Source organism: Neolamprologus brichardi, chromosome 14, assembly GCF_056152115.1.
Source record: "Neolamprologus brichardi isolate AB-2024 chromosome 14, ASM5615211v1, whole genome shotgun sequence".
In the NCBI taxonomy this organism is placed as follows: Eukaryota; Metazoa; Chordata; class Actinopteri; order Cichliformes; family Cichlidae; genus Neolamprologus; species Neolamprologus brichardi.
The window spans coordinates 3,559,734-3,584,992 of record NC_142117.1 but is presented as its reverse complement, the minus strand read 5'-3'; the positions used below and the strand labels follow the sequence as shown (position 1 = coordinate 3,584,992).

At 40.7% G+C, this 25,259-nt stretch overlaps 1 protein-coding gene across 6 annotated transcripts in view; it reads left to right on the top strand.

Moving 5' to 3' along the window:
• LOC102791851 (disks large-associated protein 1-like) overlaps window positions 1–25,259 on the top strand; it is a 194,845-nt gene that overhangs the window by 33,687 nt on the left and 135,899 nt on the right. For 4 of the 6 annotated variants that reach the window (XM_087850651.1, XM_087850649.1, XM_087850646.1 and 1 more), the window contains exon 1: window positions 17,461–17,772. The exons of 1 other annotated variant lie outside the window; for it this stretch is intronic. The gene's annotated coding sequence lies outside the window, so the exon portion shown is untranslated. Of the gene's footprint in view, window positions 1–17,460; window positions 17,773–25,259 lie in introns of those variants that run through there. One more of the 6 variants, XM_087850647.1, reaches the window with a different exon arrangement.

Here is a 25,259-nt window from a genome sequence, read left to right as displayed (position 1 = left end):
AATTTACAGTCATGTTTTCATTTTGACATACTGTATTAAAACAATTGATTTAAAATCAGACAAAAACCATACAATCCGAGTAAATAAAGTTACATTTTTTACTGTAACAACCACAAACATGTTTATTGAATCATATTTCATAACTTTAAAGGCAAATATAAATTGTCAATTTTAAAATCATATGCACAAGTTTTGCAAACAACAAAGTAGAGCAGGGCGATATGTCCAAAAATATTTATCATGATATATATTTGAAAATTTGCAACATTAAACTGCAGTGTGCCAAATAAAAAAGCCAAATACGTATTTTTCGGTCCATAAGGTGCTCGGGATTATAAGGCACATTAAACAAAACAAAGCAGTCAGATAAATCAAACTTTATTCAACTCATACTTCTTGCTTCCTCCATTTGTGTATCATTGATTCATTAATGCTGTATTCTATTACAGCTGCTCTATTCCCATGTTGTTGCAGTATATTAATGACTAACCTCGTATTGTGGATGGATTATCTCAGATTCTCCAGACTGAAGTTTGGTCTGTTTACAGCATCCTGCTATGCTATTGTATTTGTCGCTAACCATCAGGAATCCTCACGTTAACTTTTATCGAGTGGAAAAGTGTTAGCGTTCATCCTGCAGCTTCACTGTTTATGTTATGCTAACATAGCTGTGTCGCTAGCGATCATGTAGCACATCATTATATACCAGCTAGCCCAACTTCAGTAACCATACAAATGTCACTGCTGTTTAGTTTTCTGTCTTCATTTATCTTGGAAGTGCTAGCGGAGCTGTACGTTTTAATTTTTTCAGAAATTTCTCAGTCAGAACATGCTATGTCATGCTTAGGTAACTAGCGAAACTAGCGAGCTAACCTCTGCTAACATCCTGCTAACTTCTAACTCCGTTAAATGCAACAAATTCTGTTTTCATGGGTGCTTGGATGTTAAACTTAATTGTTACACCTGTTAAAGCAGCAATGCTGATCACTTTATTAAAGGTGAAAGAATTTAGACAGTTTTTAACTGTCTATTTTTTTGACACACAACACAAAACTATCCACAACACTACACACTAACTACACAAGACACCACATTAACTACACACTCCAAACATGCTAAACATCTCAAAACTCGATGTCGCCAGTGTTGCCAACTCCTCAGTAAGGAAAATCGCTATTGGTTGTCCTAAAAGTCGCTAGATGTCGCCAAATTAAATTTCTTTTAGCAATTATTGTTTTTTGTAATGTCTTTCACGTCTTTTTTAGGGGGTCTGAAAACTCGCTAAATATAGCGACAAAGTCGCTAAGTTGGCAACACTGGATGTCTCTGTCTTTTTCTGCAGTCTTTCTTTCTCTCTCTCTTGCCGTCACTCCTAAAACTTCCCCCTTTTCCTAAACAACCAAATGTCATGTTGCCATATCATTTTTTCATTGGTCGACATGGTACATTTTTCCACCAACACGAAAGGACTGTTTTTTGTTTTGTTTTTTGGTCATAAGCAGAGAGTGCTTGCTAGCGCTGTACTTAGACAGTAAATGTGACGAAACTATTCAGGAAAAAACACCGTGTATATATTGTTTATCATGACTCTGGTTTTACGTAGCCTATCAGCACAATTTAAAAACTGGTATATCTCACCAGTTGCTTTGTTTTTTTTGTTGCTTTGTCATCTTGAAGTGGTCATGCAATTGGCTCACTTTAGTGTTCCTCAGTCAAACAGCAGCACTCATGCAATGTTTTGCCCCCGAGCTCCAGGTGTTGAGCCAAAAACAGTGTTGCCAACTCCTCAGTAAGGAAAATCGCTATTGGATGTCCTAAAAGTCGCTAGAAGTTGCTAAATGAAGTCATCACCTAATTTGCATAATTGGTAATGCTTACGTAATTGTAACCGACGCTGTAGGAGAGAGAAATAACATTGTGGAAGAGACACAAAGTGAGTCAAAAACACCCTAAATGCATTTAGAATATATGTCTAACTACAAATTAAATTTCTTCTAGCAATTATGGTTTTTTTAATGTCACAATTCCAACCCCTCGCCTTTATTCGGACTTGGGATCAACAAAATTGACCCAAAATAGGCACTCTGACATAGTGGCATAGTATGTGTGTGCGTGCTTTTAATTAGTTTTAAGCCTTGTCATCCACAAAAAGTAACAGTAAAAGTAAAACTGACTGCATTACAGTCAGTGCAGGAACAGCGGCTTCGCTCATGCGTGATTTATTTGCAGTTTGGATGCAAAGGTGTAAACATCTCCTGTTCTGACAGCAGTTGGAGGCGACTGTGAGCGCTTTGGCACGGGTAAGGTGCCCACGGCAGAACCCGCCGCTTGTTGAAAGTGAAACCAATACATGCTTTCACGTCAAAAAGTCGTCATAAGTCTTCAATAAATGGTAAATGGCCTGCATTTGTATAACGCTTTTACTTAGTCCCTAAGGACCCCAAAGCGCTTTACACTACATTCAGTCATTCACCCATTCACACACAATAACACCAACAAAAGTCACCAGATTTGTCGCTAGTCACTTTTTAGAAAAAAAGTCGCTAAGGGGATCTGAAAACTCACTAAATATAGTGACTTTGTCGCTAAGTTGGCAACACTGGCCAAAAAGTGATCGTCTGCCAGAAACTGATATAAGATGCGGTAAGCTGAACACAGCTTCAATCGTCTGTTTGTTGAACAATAGTAACGCGACCGCATTTTCTTGTCAGTAACGGTAACGGCGTTGTAACGATAGAAATAGTAATTAGTTAGATTACTCGTAACTGAAAAAAGTAACGCCGTTACTTGTAACGCTGTTATTCCCATCACTGGTAAACACACACCTCAACCTTCACAGAAGAGTTAAAGCTGTCAGAGCTGCAGACAGTGGTTGACATCATATTAAACCCTGTGGACTAAGAATGGGATGTCACTCAAGTTCACATGCCTGTGATGGCAGATATTGAACACTGTTGAAAATATGGAGTACACTATGACTGTAATATAGCAACTGCAAAAAGAAATCCACACTCAAAAGTTCCCTGGGATTCAAGAAATGTGCACACGGGAATATTTTGTTAACAAAGGTTGCATATGTTACTGAATCAGGCTCTCAGGCCCTTATTTGCAATCTACATACAGTTATGCCCCAATTTTTCTATGTAAGTAACTACATACATACAAACAGAGAAAATGCTGATGATTGTTGGAACATGTTGGAGGGAAGCCCATAGGGCAATAAGAAGAACACTGGTAAACAAGGAGCATATGGTCTCACTAATCTCACAGCAGTTTGGGATTGGAAATGTAGATCCCGATCACTTTCACTTTGTTATAATACCACCAACAGCTGATATGTAATAATTTAACGACTGGACTGGACAGGACCTATCACTGTACTATGCTAGAAATTACTGAGCTCCTGAGTGCAACTCATTCTTTCACAAATGTTTGTAGATCCATCTACATGTCTAGGTGCTTGATTTTATACACCTGTGGCCATTGAAGTGATTAGAACACCTGAATTCAACGAACTGGAAAGCAAATAGTGTACAATCCACATTATTTCACAATGATAAGTTCAATAAAACACATGTTGCCAGTTTAAGCATCAACATCACTACTAACTCTTCCGGTACACTGCTCAGCATGTCAGTTTTAATTTTGGCAGTAATCTGTGAAACAGGTTTTCCAACTATGGTGATGCGATTTAACTATGGTGAAAGAAAGAGTACTGGTAACATAGGAAGACAGACTCCTGCTTGGTCTTTGTCAGGATGCTGAAGAAATGTTAATTTCTTGAGCAGGAGTCAGAACGCTGACAGCATGGGAAGATTTTGCCCTCTCAGCACACAGCATACAAACACCTCTCAGAGGACATGTTGGATTGACGGTTAACTCTCCGGAACACTGAGAAACACATCGGAATGTCACAGTTTCTTACAGTAAGTAACAATACAAAATCTGTTGCATTCAGAAACCTTCTAGCATTTTTTTATGATAGGAAATTGAAGAAGACCTGAACATTTATCCCTGGAAAGAATAGTTTTCACAGTTTACCACGTGTAAGTCCTGAAGACTGTCTGTCTGCTTGCATTGTAACACATTTGGCTCTGCATGACTGCTGTGTGGTCAAATAATGAGAGCAAGGAGTTTCAAAAGGAATGGCTACAACACAGACTGTTAGCCTTTGTTCCCTCTAATTTTTTATGTCTGAACAAACACACAAACTCCCTGAGCGGTCCCTCGGCGACCGCTGTGAACAACATGGTCACGCCAGCATCGCATCCATCCAAGTTACACGGTTAATTAACAGAATCAAATCACAGCATTTACATTACTGTTAGAATACTTTTAATTAAGTGCTTTGTCCTACTAACACTACACTAACACTATTGGAAGTATAAATATTTAATTTTAACTATGGCAAAACATGAACTGCCAACCAAACAAAGCCAACTATAAACTCCAATTTTGAAAACACACTCGACATTTTTATTATAAAGCTCTGACTTGTATTATGAGTATTAGCCAGTGTGCAAAGCTCCTGGTACTGGGTGAGACTGTCATACTGTGGTCTGGGAAAGAGTTGTAACTCTTTGTCTGCAATATACAGTAGTAGAAATGTATTTAATGATCAATATCCATGAAAATTATAAATACGCTAGATGAGCACAAATCTGGGGCGACCGTGGCTCAGGGGGTTGGGAAGCGTATCTGTAACTGGAAGGTCGCCGGTTCGATCCCCAGGCTCTCTGTCCTGGTCGTTGTGTCCTTGGGCAAGACACTTCACCTACCGCCTACTGGTGTTGGCCAGAGGGGCCGATGGCGCGATATGGCAGCCTCGCTTCTGTCAGTCTGCCCCAGGGCAGCTGTGGCTACAACTGTAGCTGCCTCCACCAGTGAGTGAATGAATAGTGGCACTGTAAAGCGCTTTGGGTGCCTCGAAAAGCGCTATATAAATCCAATCCATTATTATTACGTTTTAATTTGTTTCAGAAATCTCTCAGTCAGAACATGGTATATCATGTTTAGGTGGAAACTAGCGAGCTAACTTCCTGCTAACTTCTAACTCCGTCAAATTGAATAAATTTTGTTTCCACGGATGTCTGGACGCTGATCATTTTATTAAAGATGAAAGAATTTAGACAGTTTTTAACTCTCAGTGATGCCACAGTGTTCGTGTTCGTGTTTATCCCAGTCTGTGTTTGTTCATCTCCTGTGTCTCTCCAGTCAGCCTTCTTTTCAAGTCCATGCCTGTATCCTGTTTCCTGTTTTATTTTGATAGTCCCTGGCTATGTCCAAATTATTATTAAATCTGATTGCATCTCTAATGCTTGTACACGTTGGCATTAGCGTGTCTTCACTCCTCATCTGCCACACCGTTTTGCTAGCTAAAACACGGATGGCGGCGAATAAGGATGATGACTAGCATAAGGACGTTGATTAGCTGCATAAAAGCGTTTGTGAATCGCATCATTGGCTGGAGCAGCCAGTCACCGGTCACTCACTGACTCACATTGCAAAATAGCACAGAATGTGTTTATTTTATTTTCAGTTCATGTTGGACTTTTTTGTTTGTGCGCAGCGCAGGTTGTCTGTGTGCGGTGACCCCGTCAGCAGTCCGCACACGTGCAGCTTAGAGGGAACAGTGCTGTTAGCTGCGTGAGCGCAGGTTGGATAATTTGAGCAAGTGAGCTTTTGATCCTATTTAAAACATATGTCTGCAAATAAAGGTGTGAAACTCAGACAAAACTACATAAGTCACTACCTCATTTTTAAACACGAATATAATCTGATATGAAATTCTTTTGTTAAAAAAGCAAACCTTTGTGTCATTAACTCCCACTTTTAGATTAGTCTTGTTTTTGTTTGTTTTTTTTGCCTGTCCTGTCTGACACTGTAGCAATCTGAACTATTGTCTGCAATCAAAACGCACAGTGCCACCAGAGTCCCGTCCAGGTCATGACCACAGCCCCCAGATTGAGACCCCCAAGAAACCCGTCCCTAGGGAATCCCCAATACCCCGAGCCTGTACTATAATAACAAAGGCGAGACAAAACCATGACCACCAAGCCCCCACTAGGTGATGGAGCCCATCAATGACAGTGTGAGCAGTTGTTAGAAGATGTAAAACCCATCCTGACATCTGTTGACCTGTTTAGTGCACTCTGTGTAGTATTTTATGTTGTGTTAACACACACCCATATTTTGCTCCATTGCGGTTTATTTCACACCTCAAACATTTAGTAAACAATTGCGCAAATACAAGTAATCTGCAATAAATTACAGGTAGTAATAAAATAAACTACTAACTCTTTTACACTGCGTCCGCACCTACACGGGTATTTTTGAAAACGCAGCTGTTTCGTCCACACGTAAACTGCGTTTCGAATCACCGAAAACGTAGATTTTTTTTAAAACTCCTTTTTTGCGTTTACATGTGGACAAGGAATACAGAGTTCATCACGCAACATCAAAGGTATGTGCCTTTTTCACGTCATGCTGTGCGCCATGTTATTGTTTACATGAGATAAACAATAACATGGGAGACGAAATACTGTTAATCTGACTATCTGCAGGTTTTACACACAGTTACTGTCCCTCTGTTTACAAAGGCAGAGGCGTCACAGTGTGATTATTTTACATGTAGTTGTTTTTTCCTGTGTAATAATGTTCAACATTGCTATCAATACATTTTTCAAAAAATGCCTCTCTGTGCAAAATGGGTTTAAAAACATAAACAGCTGTGGGATCCTGTTTGTCTGTGATTTGAACCGGGGGAACAAATCATGGCAGGATCAGCCTGATATTATTTGTATCCTGTAACTTTACTGTATAAAGAGCAAACATCTCCAAAATGTCAGGAGTAGTTAGTCATTACAAGAAGTGTTTGTGAACTAAAAGTCACGAATGTGGGATCCTGTTTGTCCGTGATTTAAACAGCCCAGCGCTGCTCCCGATGAAGGGAAAACCAATCCTGCAGGGAGACCTACCTCAGCACTCGTGCAGGTGAAAGCAAAGGGAAGATTTGCTTCATTATATTTTCTAGTCTTTGGCTTAGAATGAAGTTGGTTTGGAAACATATTCAGCGATGCTTCATCTCCTGCTTTGCGTTTCTGTAGGCGCCCATGCTGGCAGTGTCCAAGCGTTTTGTTTTTTCCCCCCTTTTCATCCTGCACCCCCCCTGCCATGGCTCTGCGCCCCACCTAGAGGGCGGGCCCCACACTTTGGGAAGGTCTGGTCTAAGCTGACCGATAGAGCCGCCTCCTGTTTTGCAGTAAGAAGAGACATTGATTCATCTATTTTGTATATTTTAGACAGTAATTTGGGGTTTTGAGATTAAGGAATTGCACCACACTCAATGGAGTTTGTAATTCTACTTGATTGGGTTTAAATTTCTTTTTAATTATAGATTTAATTTGTTGATACTCTAAAAATCGATTCTTGTTAATACCATACTGTACAGCTAGTCTGTTAAACGTAATAAAGTCTGTTCCTTTGAATACATGTTCCAAGTATTTAATTCCTCTACAACTCCAATCTGGGAAGTTAATCATATTATTATTCTGTAGTATGTCAGGGTTGTTCCAATTGGGTGTGAAGACGCTGTCATTTTTAGAAAATCCCAACATGCTGTCAGAGCATAGCTGATGTTGATGCTTTTGAAGCATACATGTCATTTAATGTTTGAGCTAATGAATGGTAAGTCTGAAATCTCTATCCGGTCGTTAAGTGATGACGTGACGAATCCTACTTGCGGGCCTAAAGTAGTCTGCGTTTAATATGGCTTTTGTGTTGTTAACATGTTTAATGTTTTGTATTTTCGTCTATTTAATCTCAAAAAGCTCCTAAAACAGTCAGTGATCACTGTTGACCTCCCTCGGCTTTTATTACAGCTAATCATTTATTTAAGCTCAGTTTTTAAAACCTTAGGATGTAGCTACAGCCCAGCCCATGCAGCAGTATATGAATGACTAACCTCGTATTGTGGATGGATTATCTCAGTTGTTCTCCTGGCTGAAGTCTGGTCCTTTTACAGCATCCTGCCATGCGATTACATTTGTTCCTGACCACCGAGAACACTCACGTTAACTTTTATCGAGTGGAAAAAAAGTTAGCTTGTTTATGCTATGCTAACATAGCTGTGTCGCTAGCGGTCACGTAGCACATCATTATATACCAGCTAGCCAAACTTCAGTAACCCTACAAACGTCACTGCTGTTTAGTTTTCTGTCTTCATTTATGTTGGAAGTGATAACAGAGCTGTACGTTTTAATTTGTTTCCAAACCCCGCAGTCAGGACATGCTATATTGTATTTAGATAGAAGCTAGCAAGCTAACTCCCTGCTAACTTCTAACTCCGTTAAATGTCATAAATTCCGTTTTCATGGATGCCTGGATGTTAAACTCAATTGTTACACCTGGTAGAGCAGAACGCTGATCATTTTATTAAAGATGAAAGACTTTAGACAGTTTTTCAACTCTCAGTAATGCCATAGTGATCGTTTGATATATGGACCTGCAGCGGAGTTTAGGCCCAGACACGGCTAGTGACGTCAGACTGAATGACCGGATATTACTGCATAGTGCCTGATCGCTGTCTATCCAGAGCTCATCTAAAAGGGTGTTTTAACATCCCTGAAATGAATTGTAGCCTGTTGGCTAAGAAGTTGAAAGTTATGCAGATCTAGTCATCCTTTATCCTTAGTCCTTTGTAGCATTTCGAAGCTAATACATGGGGGTTTATCTTTCCAAAGGAATAAAAAAAATAGACAATTCCAGAAATCTAAACCAGCCTGGTGATGGTTAACTCGGGATCATTGAAAATAAATAACTGATTCTTGGCAAGAAGCTAGGGCTGAGTATTGATTTTGATTTCTATAATTGATTCAATTCTGATTCAGTTTTAACTCAGACAGTCAGAAATATTATAATTCTGATCATTTATCAGTACTTATCCATATCTATGTATAAAAACAAAGCTGTCACTTGTGAGACTTCGTCAGAGGTGTGAGCATCACAGCAGCTGTCTTTGTGTCAAAGTAATTGAGGATAAAACACAGAAAAACATGAAGGAGTAATGAAACCTGCAGCTTCAGAATCTGTGAGACGTCTGCTGTCAGGTGAACGAACCGCGCTCTGTTTTCATGTTTTTTGTGGAATTCGTTACCTGCTCTTTAATCATTTACTGTTTTAGCTGTTTGGTGGTTGTTGAAATAGTTTTGTGTTGCAAAGTCCAAAATCACTCATGCACTGTTTAAGTATATTTGTGGACTGCTGAGTTCCTGCTGTGTTGAGCCTATCCACTTCTTCATTTAGTCCAGAGTTGAGGTCGCCCCCAAGAACAAAGTGAGCAATCTAGGTGTTCAGAGGTGCACCAAAAAAAACCATGGAAGAATGAGGGGTCATCAACATTTGGGCCATACATACTTTAAATACATAACTTTTTGTTAAGTATTAACAATTTAATAATTACAAATCTACCCTCTGGATCTATAAGTGTGTTGAATACTGTGAAATTAATGTACTAATTAATGTAATGTATTAAAATTGCTACTCCCCTTTGCCTAGTTTTAGAAGACTGGGAACACATTAGGAAACTCAGGTGTTTTACGTTCATCTGTAGCTGCGACAGGTCTGTAAGTCTACTGTAATAAAACAAACATCTGGTTGAATACATTTAACCTCTTCTCTCATATTCCATGTGGCAAACCTTAGCATGCCCATAGCTGTGTGTGTATAGCTAATGTTGCACGATGGGTGTGATGCACAAATGAGTGAGGAAAAAGGAAATACATCACTCATTTTTAAAAAGAAAGAAAAAAAATGAGACGCTCTTTAAGTCTGATTAAGTGTGTGTATATTAATTTATACAAGCGAGCGTGTACACACTTCTGTGTGTGTGTGTGCACACTGGGAGGCTGCAATAGATGCGCTAAAGCTGAGCGTGTGTCTGATTGTGCCGCGCAGATGTGTAAAAATAGTTTGTTGTTCATGACTGCGTCGGGAAACAGGTGATCGATGCAGCGAAAGAAAGGGGAAGGAAGAAAAGCGAGGGCTTGCAGCACACCTACAGCATTCTCTGTCTCTTACCTTCTCGTCTTGTTTAGTGTTGGTACTAGAGAGTTTTTTTTAGCTAATATGCATAACTGTGAAATCTCCCTGGAAACAGACTTTGATTATTTCACATGAACTGGTGCTTCAGACACAGTGTTTCCTAGGAAGGAGTCTTTCCTTTCATCCCACCATATAGCTGCAGTCTTAATACCATTAATACACGTTTGATATTCTACGTGCTTCGTGTGTTTCCTTCTTTAAGATCTTCCCCAGTTTTCACGTTGCTCCAGTTGCCCGTGAGTTTAATCTACAAATAGTGTTTGAAAGTCAGTTTTCAGAATCACCTGACACACTCCAGAGGCACTATCAGACTACAGAGCTCTACACAATAGTGAATTCCTTTGAAAACCCCAGACCTTACAGGGCCTTTCAAGTAATAACTAGCAGCCAGGAGGCATGGCAACAACTACACCCATACAAACAAGAGGGTGGCTGTCATCACTAGAGCTGTGTGTGGTATTGTTAAAGAAGTATAGATGTAAGAGTTTGTTCTGGGTGGCTGTAGCTCAGGAGGTGGAGCTGGTCATCTACTAATTGGAAGGTTTGTGGTTTGATTCCTGGTTGCTGTAGTCTTTATGCAGAACTGGTTATAATGCTTTTCTACTCTACCTGAGTACTCAAAGCGCTTTACACAACTTCACACGAGTACTTTTTAAAAGCTCTTTCTATGTAAGTGCTTCACACACAAATTTTTAGTAGATGCACCTATGGTATGAATTTTAAAATTTTCGTTTGTGTTATCCCATTTTCTGTAGAAGAAAAGAAAATCAGGCTCGATCTGAGAGAAAGAGTGTATTTATTTATTTTATTTAACCTTTATTTATACACATAGTCCCATTGAGACCCAATATCTCATTTACAAGACAGACCTGTTCCAGACAAACATGTTAAACTTACAACCAGTGTTGGTCAAGTTACTTGAAAAAAGTAATTAGTAACTAATTACTGATTACTTCCCCCCAAAAGTAATCCAGTTACTTTACTGATTACTTATTTTCAAAAGTAATTAATTACTTAGTTACTTAGTTACATTTTAAAAACACGATTTACAACCTGAATAGGTGATAAAGTGATAGATCTTTCAGCCCAATTCTACTTTTTCTGCATAATCCATTATACAAAATGTAATCAAATGGAAAAGTCTCTTTTTAAAACTTGTTTTATTAGTTTTAATCTTTTAACTTTATGCTTCAAGCAAAATTTTAATTAAATGCAACATTCTCTGACTGGAAGAAATTAGTTTAACATTTAAACCTATTTTCTGCACATTCCAGCACATAAAATAAATTTTTTTGTGTTTACACTCAGTCTTTCAAATAGATGCAAGTAAAACACAGCAGAAAATAAATAAAGTCAAAGACTAGCGGTCCTGTTGCTCTATTTTCACCTGTAAAGCAGGAGTGGGGTAGGCGGAGGGTTACCCTGGTGCAGGTGTGCAGCGGTCAGTGGAAGAATCCGCGAGTTTCTCTGTGAGTTTCCCATTACGTCGTAGCTACTCGGTGCTTGTTTGGAAGTTTAGGGGTTTTTTCGCTGTAAAAAGAAGTTTTCTTCCCACGCACAACGGACACTAATGTTTTTGTCACTTTTTATGGAATCAAACTCAAAGTAAGGTCAGTACTTCCACGCTTTAAACGCTGCACGCTCATACTCTCTCTGCACTCGATATATGATCCATTGTTGATCTGCACACAGCTGTTGTCACGAACGTCGCACTCGCTTACGTCACTGTCATGAGACATTCTCGCAAAAAAAATCACGGTTTTAGTAACGCAGTAACGCAGCGTTCCTACGGGAAAGTAACGGTAATCTAATTACTGTTTTTGCAATAGTAATCCCTTACTTTACTCGTTACTTGAAAAAAGTAATCAGATTACAGTAACACATTACAAGTAACGCGTTACTGCCCATCTCTGCTTACAACATTAAAAACCCTGGTAAAACTGCTAAATATGTCTATTGTACACAGTCATACTACACAGTAGGCTAAACACAGCTCTGACTCTTTGTCAGGCTACAGTGCTGAAGAGAAACCCGGAGTTTCTTGTTCCTGATCACTGATGTGTAGTAAGAAGGCCCTGCTCTACGCAGGGATTTTTTTTAAACGAGGTTTTTCTAGAGTTGTCAGAGCTCTCATTCCAATTGGACTTTTGATTTTTTAAAAGGATTGCATCATCATTTAGACTTGTAAGTTATTATCAGTGTGTTTTTGCTGAACAGGTGCTCTATATGAAGTATGCAATCAATTTTTTATGATAATGTGCAGCTATGTGCTATACAAATACCTACGGATAAATTAAACTGCTTTGAAATTAATTAGTGGGTGCAGAAAAAACACACACACAAAAAAACTGTTACATATATCTCTATATTTCCAGAAATCTCACACTGATACTCATTGGGGAATGCCAAACAGTCATGCAGGCAATAAAAAACACAGGAAGTGTGATGATGATCGCCAGCAGGCGTTTGCTGGTTTATTATATGGTGGTCATTTATGTTTATCATAACTTGCACTGTAGGTTGTATTTGTACATACAATACAACCAGGCAAGTGTTATATATAAATAAGTTGTGCATGATGTATCTTTTTTGCAGTTAGCTGAGTGAAGAGTAGCACTTTGATATTTCCGTCTCACAACATGTAGCATTTAGCACATACAGGCTAAACAGGACTTCCATTCAAACTCTTGGTTCAGCAAGCGCCGTTTTTTGAGGAGCCTGTTTCTAGGCAACATCTTAATCAAGTTTCCACCAGAGGGGGTAAAAAAAAGCTTAATAGGCCCTCAGGGTGCTATTTTCTATCATCAGCTGTGAGACAAATCTGAGCTGTTAACAAATTAATCAGTCAAACAGGGAAAAAGACGTTCCTTATTTGTAGACAATTAGGCAACTGCTGCTCATGTGTGTTATAAGCACACAAGCAGCTACGTTTAAGGTTGATGTCTAATGGAGAAAAACCCAAAGACAAAATGCTTTGTGAAAAATTGTGATTAAAGAATTTATGCTTTCAAACGTCTTTACTGCCTCAGTGTCATGGAGCTGATCACTCAGACACACACGAATCACAGTGAAAAAGTTTATTGTCACACATCTATTTACACAAATCCAACCAAGGGAGCAAGCAGACAGAGATTCTTGGGCAATAGGGAGACGAGGGCCAGTGAACGGCTGATGCATAAACACAGTAAGTGAAACGAAAAGGGAGGATTAATGAAATTAAGAGCTTACTTGTTACATGGGTGGGAGTTTGGGTACAGGTGGCTGAGGCCAGGCGAAGGAGAGAAGAGAATGGATAGATGGACTGTATACTTGTACTGAACTTCAGTGCTCTAAATTATAGAGAATAAAGTTTTACTGCGTAACATTTCCCACATTAGTTGTAGGGGTGCAATGATACACAAAATTCATGGTTCGGTTCGATACTTTGGTGTCACGGTTCGATATTTTTTCGATACACAAAAAATGTTCATGCCTTTTTAATTTGTCATTTATTAAAATTATAAATATATATTTTAACTCAAAAGTACAGTTTTTAAATTTAATGTTGCTGAAACAACAAAGTAATAAAATAATAAATCTATCTGATTGAGGAATCACTCATCTTTGGAAAAGAGAGTTTATTACAGAGAAATGTCTCTTTCCAAAATAAAAGTTATACTATACGCTTCTTCTGGGCTATATTCTCAGCAGCATATTAAACATATCAGGTCCCCATAAGGAGAATCATGTGCTAACGGCTGTCTAAATGACTCGGGTAAAGTTTGTAGCATGCGTACTTGTTGTTTTTGTCTGCTTCCACTTGTCTTTGCACGAGGATGATGTCGGAGTAAATGTGCAGTCATATTCGTTGTGTTCCCACTAGTGCTGTCAGCGTTAATCTGAAATGACGTTAACGCCACAACACGGCAAATCTCCGTTAACGAGCTACCGCGGATCGCCCCGTGCGTGCGGCTGGACGGTGTCAACACGTTAACAAGCTAACTGCGCTAACGCACTAGTTCCCACCAATGTAATTGAGCATTGTGTGGCACATCCAACATACTGTTTTACTTTAGTCCATGACGCGCTTACCTTCAGGGTCATACGTCACATGAAAACCAAAATAGTTCCAAAGGCCAGATCTGAATGAGGGTGGGGGAGGTTCAATTTGCCATGTTGCAACGAGCTTAGCTTCTGTCTCGCTAGCTTGCCCTGCGCTCAGTGAATCTGCGTTCGACTACTCCGCCTAGGCTGCACTGACAAGCACAGATCCACTGAGCGCTCAACACAGACAGCACCATCAAAAGGAAAGTTGATAAAATAAAGAAAAAAATTTGTATTGTTCGATACATATGCGTACCAAACCGAAAGCACTGTATCGAATGGTTCAATATCGATACGAGTATCGTTGCACCTCTAATTATTTGTTATTACAGCCTCAAAATGAAAATATAAACACACATGCAAATATTAATTCAGCCATCATTCTGTTTTAGAACGGAGTCTTGTTCATGAGTGAGGGGCAATGGGAGCAGGGGCTGGAGCTTCAGTCGTGCACATGCTGTGGTCATTGTGGACTTCCTTTCAACATCAAACTTAGACTCATTTTATACATCATCTTTATACTGCTGTGGTCTCATGTTTTCAAAGGGAGACATGGGAAAACAGTTATGTGTGAAAGGATGCAGAGTGATCAGTGGACATCTCCAAGATGGCGTGGGGGGTCTTGACGCTAAAGCAAAAGTAAGCAGCTGCACAGTGGTTTTCAAGTAGAAGTGTCCCCAGCTTGTCACAGGCAGTTTGCAGCAGATAGCAGATAGTCAGTTCATACAAGCACATTTGCACAAACGTCTTGTAATTTCAACAACTTCTCTTCTCAGATCAGTAAAAAAAAGATTACCCAGTCTAAAGGATGTTGAACAACATATTGATCCAATCCAAGCTGGGTCATGGCTGGACGCCCAATCTGCAGGCCTAGTTTGGACATCATATAGATGTCCAGAATTGGTCACCAACAACCAAACATAGACATGATGTGCATGTCTATTCGACAGCCAATGTTTAGTGGGAATATCTTCAATATCGGGGGCCATCGTGGCTCAAGAGTTGGGAGTTCGCCTTGTAATCGGAAGGTTGCCGGTTCGAGCCCCGGCTTGGACAGTCTCGGTGGTTGTTTCCTTGGGCAAGACACTTCACCCGTTGCCTCTGGTGGTGGTCAGAGGGCCCAGTGGCGCCAGTGTCCGGCAGCCTCGCCTCTGTCAGTGCGCCCCAGGGTGGCTGTGGCTACAATGTAGCTGCCATCACCAGTGTGTGAATGTGTGGATGACTGGATGTGTAAAGCGCTTTGGGGTCCTTAGGGACCAGTATAGCGCTATACAAATACAGGCCCTTTACCAATATCTAATAACTTGGTCTAACAATAAATGTTTATTCCAGTGCTGCTGACCTGTTCCACCTCACTGTCCATTCCCTGTTGTAAAGCTTCATCTATTTTATACATGTAATGCACACTTGTGCTTTCATTTATTACTAATTCTCCAACTGTTATGAGAACAAGTTAATAAAGTTCAAAACTTGATTTAAAATAGGCAGATAATTAATTGTTGTGCACCTCTAGAACATTTCCAGCTGCTATTTCTGATCTCTTGTCCTGCCATGTCCTCATCTATTTGGGCCTCTACAATGGGAGGTGAACTAAGCTGAATGGAGGCGAATCTAACTTTAAATTATGTGGAAGATAGTACATTGATGAAGAGCACCGGTTGTTTCTATATTTGTTCCTCTTAATGTTCCCACTCAGACCCCTGAGGCTATCACAGCACAACTCCACTTTAATAGTCTGGCCCTTGGAAATGAATTTTCTGAGCAGAATCCAATGAATGTTGGGAGAGAGAAAAATATGCACTGTCCAAGTCAGACTGCTCACCTCACACTGCTCTAAACACAACCTCTGAAAACTGACTAATCACATGGAAGATCATGGTCACACAGAGAATATAGAGACATTAAAATTCAATGATGATTCCCAACAGTTCTTAGAAGTTTTCTGTTGCCTAATAATTCCTATATTCCTGAAATGTTGAAATGAATACTACTGTAAACTGCTCATATTTTTCGACACAAATGTTTGGTCAGCAAATAACATTCCAGTTGTGCTGGAGTTCTGAAGCACTTTATACTGATGTCAGTGTCAGAAGTGTTGTCACCACTGCTGCAGATGGTGTTGAAGCCAAAGCCTCGAAGGCCTAGTGGAAATGTTGTGACTTGTGCTTCGGCTGTGTTGAGAGCACTTACATACACAATGATGATATGAGAATGTTGCATCATGTAAAAACATATACCATTATTATTGTGTACAATGGAACAGTCCTACTATCGACTGAAATATTTGAAAATGCACTTTTGTAGTTCCTTGTATAATACATTGTAACAGTTTTCTCAGTATTCAGGCGTGAAGATTTAGCCCAATTCAAAGCATTGTCCATGATGGTCCATGCAAGGCATAAACTGTCATCAAATTGTATTAATTATTACATTTCTAAAGAAGACTTATGTGAATACTGCTTATTACTTGTAAAAATGAGCAGTTTGTTGATGTTTGTGAAACATCCACAGCACTCAAGCACCTTGTCATTTTTCGCATGTGTACACTTGACAGTTACTTAAGCATGTTAGAAAATATTGGGTGGTCTCAGAATCTCATCTCTGGTTTTCGCGGATGACGGGTTTTTGTTGGCTTCATCGGGTGATGGCCTCCAGCTCGCGCTGAGTTTGAAGCGGTGGGAACAAGAATCATCACCTCCAAATCTGAGGCCATGGTCCTCAACCTGAAAAGGGTGGAGTGCCCACTCCGGGTCAGGGACGACTTCCTGCCCCAAGTGGAGGACTTTAATTACCTCAGGGTCTTCAGTCAGGCTGGTGCTGCGGTTGCAGTGATGTGGATGCTGTACCTGTCCGTCGTGGTGAAGGGAGAGCTGAGTGTAAAAGGGAAGCTTTCAATTTACCGGTCAATCTACGTCCCTACTCTCACCTATGGTCACGAGCTGTGGGTAGTGACCGAAAGGACGAGATCGTGGATACAAGCCGCAGAAATGAGCTTCCTTCGAAGGGTGGCTGACCTCTCCCTTAGAGATAGGGTGAGAAGTTCAGCCATCCGGGAGGGGCTCAGAGTAGAGTCGCTGTTCCTCCACATTGGAAGGAGCTAGTTGAGGTGGTTCAGGCATCTGACAAGGATGCCTCCTGGGTGAGGTGTTCCGGCATTTCCCACCGGGAGGAGGCCCCAGGCTGGGGAGATTATATCTCACGGCCTTGGTGTTCCCCCAGACAAGCTGGAGGACGTGGCTGGGGAAGGGGAGGCTGGGGATTTTCTGGTTAGACTGCTGCCCCCAGATAAGTGGAAGAAGATGACTGGATGGAAAATACTGAATATTGAATAAACAATTTTGTTGTTTCAAAAAGGGCACATACAGGTACATACAAAGCTGAAAATGACTCGTATATTTATGTATTATATGTCTCTTAGGTATTTTTTGCACACATGTAACATGTAAGTATAGTGATGGTGTGTTTATGTTGGTGTGTTTTTGTGGTATTTGTCTGTTGTTTCCGTCGTCCTAGGCAACTGGAGTTAATGTGAGACCACTTATACAGAGATGTTAGCATCAACTCTACAATGATGGGGATTTAAAGGAGGTGAGTAGGCATGAACCAAAACTCAATGTCTAATACTAACTATTGATAACATTTAATTATACACAACGACAGTATATGGAAGATCAAACAGTGAAGCCAAAACGTCTCTATCACCCTCTGGTGTTATAAACCCCACCTTCTGTCAAATTAAGACCAAAAAGGTCTAATCAGATCACATTTCCTGAAAGATTCATTCTGCCGTTATTAGTAGTTCTCATCGTGCTGTTTTGGGTTCAAGGGTATGGGCTCAAAATGTGGTCATAAATATTTTGTACTTGTAAATCAGTTTTGAGTGTGTAAAAAAGATTTGTGTGTGGACTTAGCCAACAAAAACCCTGCAAGTTACAAGTATGAATTTTGACCCTATTTTTCTTCCTTTCATCTGATTGGTCAATGTCATGTCAACCACAAATGTAACAATCCAATCAGAGAAGAGATGGGTTTGGCTGTCGGAGGGGCGCTTTTTTTGAACTGCAGGTCCTTGAAGGGAATAAATGCCCTTTTACATGCCAACCCAGCGTTTTCCTTCATCACCACGAAGGAAAACAGTCTGTGGTCGTCTGAATTTGGTGATTTTTGTGTCACAGGTCTACGTGTTTAATACAGGGACTTCCACAGCCTTTTCAACAGCGCTGCGGACCGCGGGGTGGGGGCAGTGTTTTGGAAATGACAGTCTTCATTACAAAGCTTTCTTCGTTATGAGTTAGCATGTTTTTACTGAACATTTGAAGAACTAGCAAAAAAAAAACAGAAACTAAAAAGTCAGAGATAGAAAAGACAAGGAGCAGGTGCATCTAGTACAGGTAGAGCTGCTGCAAAACCCCACAGGGCTCAGCAGCCAGCGCAAATTCTGGATCCTTTGCTTTTAGTTAGCAGTTAGCATTAGCAGCACATCCTGCGTCCGATGTGAAAGGACCTTTATGCTGCGCACTGTGACTCACAGCAATGGTCCCGGGTCAGCCCTGCCTTTGTGTTAAACTAATCCTAAAGTAATAAGGGTATTTCTAACCACTGATATAGCACAACTTTATCCTTTCAACAGCTGCTGAAAGTTAGGGGACCTAGCTGCTATCGGATATTTATATAGAGATCCTCCAGCTTCAACCTGTATTACCCTTCAAGGACCTGCAGTTCAAAAAAAGCGACCCTCTGACAGCCAAACCCATCTGTTCTCTGATTGGATTGTTACATTTGTGATTGACATGACATTGACCAATCAGATGAAAGGAAGAAAAATAGGGTCAAAATTCGTACTTGTAACTTGCAGGGTTTTTTTTGGCTAAGTCCACACACAAATCTTTTTTTACGCACACACAAATTCTTTTTTACACACACACAAATCTTTTTTTGCACACACACAAATTCTTTTTTACACATACAAAACTGATTCACAAGTACAAAATATTTATGACCACATTTTGAGCCCATACAAGGGGTCTAAGTTCTCATCAGTTAAATTTTAATTATCAACTGTAAAATTGGGATGCAACGTCATCATGACAGCTTTGATTGTCAGCTGCAGTCACGACAAACTTCCGCGTCTCTGCTCCGGGACTGCAGCTAGAACCATATCCACGGCTATCTGTTCCAAACTGACAGTGTTAGGTGTTCTACAATAAACGGGACTAACTGACGGAAGAACCTAAGGCGTCCTGACTTTACTTTGGTAAGTTAAATTTGTGTTTTGAGCTAATCAATAAATTCATGCCTTTAGCAGTCAGCAAGGGAAAACAACAGTGTTTGTAGCTTTGTACATGAATGAATTTACACTGAGTAGAGAAATCACTTTGTTGAGCTGAGAATGCTAATTAAAAGTCAGTGCTCTAGTTCAGACATGAGCTCTGCTGCTCTGACTGCAGCAGGCAGCTGCTCAGTCACTACCTAATGCTATTGTTATTGTACTTTTATTATGAATAGTATACTGTAAGAGCAATAGGCTGGACTCTTATGCAGAGTCAAGAGTAATAAGTGACGAGTAACACTATTCTTTTTGAAAGGACATAAAAAATACCTAATAGAAGATAATATTTATATTCTGAGACCAAATCATGATATTTGATGTGTTAGGTTAAAATTGTTTAATGTTTTAAGAACAGGATGTTTTTCTGTTTTTTCCTGCAGGTGACCATAATTCAGAATCAGGACAAGAAACCTGTTCCTGGTTCACGTCATCTTTGCAACTTTCCTTTTAAAAAGCACCAACAGCTCCAATGTAAAACATTATACTGTTGGTTAGGGCTGCCACAAACGATTATTTTGATAGTCGACTAATCAGATCATCATCCATTGGATGTAAAACGTACAGCTTATTGCACCAGCAGCATCTGCTCTTATATAACTATCATTAGCTTACAGCTTGAAGTGTTTAAGGCAGGGGTAGGCAACCTTTCTGATGACGAGTGCCATTTAAAATTTCCTCAGAAGTCAGTGTGCCATATGATTGCATTAGCAATAAATCTAATAGCGCTCTATATGAACAGTTACACAATATATAGAACCTCTGATAAGAGAAATAAACTGGGCCAATATGGCATGTTTGTTAATATTCAACCCAACCCTTCAACTCGTTCATGTCACCTAAAAGGTAAACCTGTTTCTCCATCACCTGTTCAGCTCTGATGATTCAGTAAGGACATCTCCTGGTTTCATCTTCATGTTTCCCTCTCACCACATATTCAAACCATCATGACCAGCAGCTTTACAAACAAACAAGAGAGACGATCAGCTGATCATTGATCAGTTTCATGATTGAAGTAGCAACAGGAGAGAGAGAAGAAGAGGCAGCTGTGCAGCTCCAGCTTTGTGTCTTTTTCATTGTAGCTGAAGTTCGGGACAAACTGTGTTGACCTTCTCAGCTCAATACCAAACCCGTAATATTTTCTCTGGATGCGGGACGATTCTGTTTTTTACGGGACGGTTGGCAACTCTACTAACTAACCTTATGAATAAAATAAAGTTCACTATCAGTAACATCATAGCACCCACCCAGCTGTATAGACTCTCCGTCATGCTAGCTCGCACGCAGTACAGTTATTGTAACTGACTGTAAAAAGCCAGCACAACGAAAACAAACTCCACCTAAACTTGGTTTATATCTGACCCAGATAGACTGCAGCTCATAACTTCTTACCTGAAGTTCAGTTCACCTGACACTCAGACCGGCGGCCGCCTCGGGTCTCTCCTCTTGCCTCCCCTTTCTGTCATCCACCTGCTGGCCTCCACCACTTATTAATGTTACTGAATCTGTGGAAGCTTCGCCATAGCCGCCACCAAACAACTGAGTTAGTTTTTTACACACCGACCAGCATCTGGCCAATCCACCACTTTCATTATATACTGTTACAAAAAAAATTTAAAAAATCATCGGCCACTGACCAAATGCCCGATGGCCAGTCCAGCTATGGTCGTGCCATCACTTAGCCACAGTTGGCACGCGTGCCGAGGGTTGCCGACGCCTGGTTTAAGGTATGTGCTACCTAAAAATAAAGACAAGATGATAGTTTGTTAAATTTTAATGAAATTTGCAGATTGTTTCGGTGAAGTTTAATAAACTCCTTGCTATCTAAAATATAACAGGACACCGGAGTAAATTCTCGAGCATCTCACACTTCTGATAATCAGCTGTCTGCTTGACGTTTATTCAGCTGTGTAAAAACTATAACTTTAACCTCAGCCAAACTGAGGAACAACTAAAATATTGAAAAAAGCCAAACAATAACATTTTTAAGTTATCTAAGTGACTTATATATCATGTTTAATTTGCCGGGAGTCCGGTGTTCTCACGGCTCTAGTTAGCCTAGCCCCCGGCTAGCTATCGAGCTAGTGGGTAACAGACGTCTCCGAAAACGTCGGAGCGCTTTTGAAAATATGTGGTGTCTTGATAAACTGAGCAGATATTTGAGGTTTACACAGCTACATTCTCACCTGAAAATATGTTAAAAGTTTATTTTGTGACCCAGAAAGAATAATAAGAGTAATATTAAAACTAACTAGCTGCCGCCATCAGTGGCGGTCCTAGCCTGTTTGGCGCCCTGGGTGAACACACCCTCTGGTGCCCCCCCCCTCCCCCACCACCACACACTCACACACACACACACACACACACACACACACACACACACACACACACACACACATTAAGGATTGTCCATTGACATAAAACTGTTGTTGGAACCATACTGAATTTCACCAGAGAAACACACACACATGAAGAGAGAGAGAGTATGCAAACAGCTCCCAAACAGCCATCATAATTCGTCATACAATGAGAACAGGACAAATCAACAATTGACAATGACTCATTAATATTAAAATCTGTAACATTATGTATTGTTTGGAGTTTAGTCTGTTACTGTTGCTATTTTTACCATTTCTTTTTGGAGCAACTGTAGCCCACATTATTTCTGTCATGGCTACTGGACGGACTCACGCGCAGACAGTTCTTTCTTTGAGAACAAAAGGAGATTTATTAACAACAGGGATCACCTCAGTGCTATTTATATGTACAGTGAGTTGGGAGGGGGGTCCAGGGCTCCAGGGAGAGAAGGGGGGACTCCACACACACGCTTCCTCTTCCACACAGTCACCGCCACAGCTCCTCCGCACACACGCACTCCTCTTCAGCCGCACTCGCTCCAAAACTCCGCACACGCCGCCACACCTGGGCAGGTCCCGTGATTTGGTCCAGAAGAGGGATGTCTACACACAGAATTTAACGTTAGTTCCACAGCAAAATACATACAGGGGATTCTTTTGATAATGCCGAGAGCACGAACTCAGGAGGTTCAACGTCCCAGCGGTGAGCTGCTCTGTGCCACTGCCTTAAATAGCAGCTGGGGAAATCAGCCAGATCAGCAGCAGGTGGACACAATCACACAGGTGCGTGGGCCAAGAGCGAGAGCCCGTAACGAGCTCCACCCAGGCAGAGAGGAGGAGGAGAGACAAAGAAAACAAAAACAAACAACAACAACAAAACCTGTAGCCAGCGTGAGCCAACCAGAGAGACACGGGGACCGTGACAATTTCCTTAAGGATTAATAAAGTATTCTGATTCTGATAGTTTCAGGATGACCTGCCATTATCCAATCACACATCTGCTTACCTGTGTCTTTTGCTCGTTTCTCCTCCTCTTCTTTTCTCTTTTTTCTAAACTGAGCACCTGATAGCTTTCAACTTTTCTTGTCCATCTTCCATTGGTTTTAATTTTGCACTCCAGTATGAACACCCATCCCCCAACCCGAGGATCACCACAACATAACCTAACACACCTACACCTTAGTTCACAGATTTGCTTTGTCTAAGGTTTATTTCTGGGATTTCACACAACCCAGGATTCAAATCATGAATACATAATGGGCTTGGATTTACATCATTATGATTAAAATGTGCTCTATTTGGAAGCAGCCGGCCCCTCCCCTTTCGACGAGTTGTGTGTGAGACTTTAAATCATCAAACTGTAATTTATAAATTTTATAATATATCTATATATATCTATATATATATACTGGACTGTATGTAGCGGAGATGACAATAAAGTTTACTTTGACTTCAGCAGCGAGCAGGCGCACCGAGGGCTCTCGCGCTCACTTTTTGCGCACAGAATTTCAAAAAAACATCAGTGCGAATTATAAGTCTGTATCATAATGTCGGGTGTTTTCGTGTTTGTTGTTTTTGTTTTATTTTGCGAGTTGGTTATTAGATGCTGCTCCAGCCAGCCAGAGAATCCCCCGCCGCCCCGCCCTCTCCTCCCTGTGCCGCAAGCAGCAGGCGCACCTCGCAAATGGAGGGCGCCCTTACTCCCAGGAAATGGGCGATAGAAAACCGATCGGTGCCTGTGCCATTCCCAGTATGCGCTGGCATGACGTCGGGGCAGCATGAATACAAGCAATTTTTATTATTTTTTATTAATTTTTTTGCCGATGCCCGTGATGCCGCCCCTGGCAACCGCCCGTGTCAAAAACCGCTGCTGTCCGCCATTGTTGGAAACTGAGGATGGCCGCGCTATGAATTCTGGGATAGGTTGGGCCACAAAGTATACACCCAACCCATCCTTCAAATCCGGGGAAATGAAGGACGCATTTGTCGGTCGCATTTGTCGGAGTCTTTGAATTTGGACAGTCTTCGTCGTGTCGCTGTAACGTAAACGGCCTACAAATGCGGGCACAGGAGGATGCGGTTCCTGAATTTGGACACACTTACGATACCAGACACAGCTTCTTCTTCTTCAAGATTTGATGGCAGCTGGCATCTTCATACATGCAGTGCTGCCATCTTCTGTTTCAGTCCGTTATTACACTCTTAAATCCTACTACTTATTCCTGCGTCTTTTGTGATCTTACAAAGCTTCAAACGACGCGTCGACTATTAAATTAGTCGTCGACGATTAATCGTGACTAGTCGACTAATTGTGGCAGCCCTACTGTTGGTATATAAAGTTTTTTCTTCACTTAACAAACAGGCCACATCTTAGCTATAGACTGGAAAAAGTTAAGAAAACTTCCAAACCTGAATTCTGTCAGCTTTGAGGAGTACACATTTGACAGTTTGTAATGATTCTTTTCTCTTTGTGATCACAGGAGCTGATTCAAATTCAGACTTCAGCATGAGCTAGTGACAGCATCATCTTATATGTCCACACTTTATGCTGAATACACTTATTTGTTTTAATACTGGAGTAAATAAAGTACACAGGCTAAACTACCATATGATGTACTGTCAGCAAAACCTGCAGCTGTTCTGTTGAGAAAGACAAATTATGGGTTTAGGTCAAATTGTTATTACATTATAATTATGTAATTGGTTTCATTCTACAGGGTGGGCCATTTATATGGATCCACCGTAATAACATGGGAATGGTTGGTGATATTAAAGTCCTGTTTGTGGCACATTAGTATATGTGAGGGGGCAAACTCCTCCAGATGGGTGGTGACAATGGTGGCCATTTAGAAGTCGGCCATCTTGGATACAACTTTTGTTTTTTCAATAGGAAGAGGGCCATGTGACACATCAAACTTGTTGGTAATGTCACAAGAAAAACAATGGTGTGCTTGGTTTCAACGCGGTCTATCCTCCAAGCTTGGGTCTTCTACCAGAGGAGCCTGAGGGTTCTGTGTAACCAGTATGTAACAAAATATATAAACAATGGGCAAATCAGAAGACTTCAGGAACGACAGGAGCCCAGAGGATGGGTAACCACAATGAAAACACAACTGCAAATGATGAAGCAATTTTTCAACTGTATTTGAAATTTTTGCACTGTATTGCATTTACAATAATAACCAAAATTGTGTGTGCGCGCACAGATACCCAAAATAAAAAAGAAACAAATGTTAGACCCGGGTCTTTTAAAGTGTCATAGAATCCAGATCAGGCCTGTTTGGTGATCTGGTGAGTTCAGTCCACGATCAATGTATGGTTTGCACAGTTTTGTCCTACCACAGTTCAGGCAACCAGACTTCAAGATTCAATTCCAAATGGGCTGTGGCTCG